The following is a 1,349-nucleotide window of genomic DNA, read 5'->3' on the forward strand; positions in this document are numbered from 1 at the left end:
AAAAAAAAAAAAAAGAATCTTGCCTTTGTCTACCGGTGCTTCAGGATGGCCTAGTTGCAGCCGAAGCCTGTGAAGATGCTGTCTGGGTTGAGAATCTGCTGCAGGTTGGCGTCCTTTGTGTGGAGAATGCTGTGACTTCTTGTTAGTCTGTTTATTTATGTTCTTGTGCTGGCGGTCTAGCCTGCTCTCATATTGGTTAAGCATGTGTCCTATGACTGAGGTACTACTCCACCTCTGCCCCCAGTTGATGTGTTTACAAATTGAGATATAAGTCACATAACACATATTTCACCATTTAAAAGTATACATTTCAGTGGTTTTCGTGTATTCCATATATAGTGTAACCGTTACCACTATTTTTTTTTTTTTTGGTTTTTCGAGACAGGGTTTCTCTGTGGCTTTGGAGCCTATCCTGGAACTAGCTCTGTAGACCAGGCTGACCTCGAACTCACAGAGATCCACCTGCCTCTGCCTCCCAAGTGCTGGGATTAAAGGCGTGTGCCACCACCGCCCGGCCCGTTACCACTATTTAACTCCAGAGCACTTCTGGTATCCGCAAAAAGAAATCTAATGACAGGTAAAATTCCCTGTCCTCTCCTCCACGATAACCTGCTTTTTGTGGCGTTGCTTCTTCTAAACATGTCAGAGCAATGAGATCAAAACTATCCTACCTTTTTGTGCCTTTTCATTTAGCACAATGTTTTTAAAGTTTATTCATATTTTTACATATATTAACTTCTGTCCAATTGTTTAATATATATTTACTTATTGATTAGAGGATGGACAGCTGATATTTATACTTTCTTGTGGATATGAATTATACTTCTGCGAATATTCTTGTGCAAGTTTTTCTTGTTTATTGTTGGGTGTTTTGTTGTTGTTGTTGTTGTTTGTTTTGAGACAAGGTTTCTCTGGATAGCCTTGGCTGTCCTGGAACTTGATCTTTTGACCAGGCTGGCCTCAAACTCAGAGATCTATCTGCCTCTGCCTCCTGAGTGCTGGGATTAAAGTCATGGGCCACAACCTCCTGACTGAAATGGCAACTTTTATTAAAGAAATCAAGGTTTAATTTTTGCTGGTCTGTTTCAGTTTGCTTCTAATGGCGTTATTACCTCCTGGACCACTGACAGGCAGTGTGCACACTCTGGAGTATTTTCTGTATTCTGTACCCAAATCAATATTATTGCCACTGTACTTGGTGGACACCAGTTTTGGCCATTATAGATAGCATAATACTCTATTTCAGATTTTGTCACGGTGGGGGAGTTGGCAAGGATGATTAATTTTCCTTAGCCCTGTCATCTTCAATCTGCTTGTTCCCTAGCATGTTATTTCCTCCTTCCTTCCTT

The 1,349-nt window shown here is 41.0% G+C and overlaps 1 protein-coding gene across 1 annotated transcript in view; it reads left to right on the forward strand.

Annotated features, from left to right (window-relative positions):
• The window catches only part of Ccdc171 (coiled-coil domain containing 171), a 351,463-nt gene that overhangs the window by 2,614 nt on the left and 347,500 nt on the right, over window positions 1-1,349 (forward strand). The window lies entirely within an intron of this gene.

The sequence above is a fragment of the Microtus ochrogaster genome, chromosome 10 (assembly GCF_000317375.1).
Source record: "Microtus ochrogaster isolate Prairie Vole_2 chromosome 10, MicOch1.0, whole genome shotgun sequence".
In the NCBI taxonomy this organism is placed as follows: Eukaryota; Metazoa; Chordata; class Mammalia; order Rodentia; family Cricetidae; genus Microtus; species Microtus ochrogaster.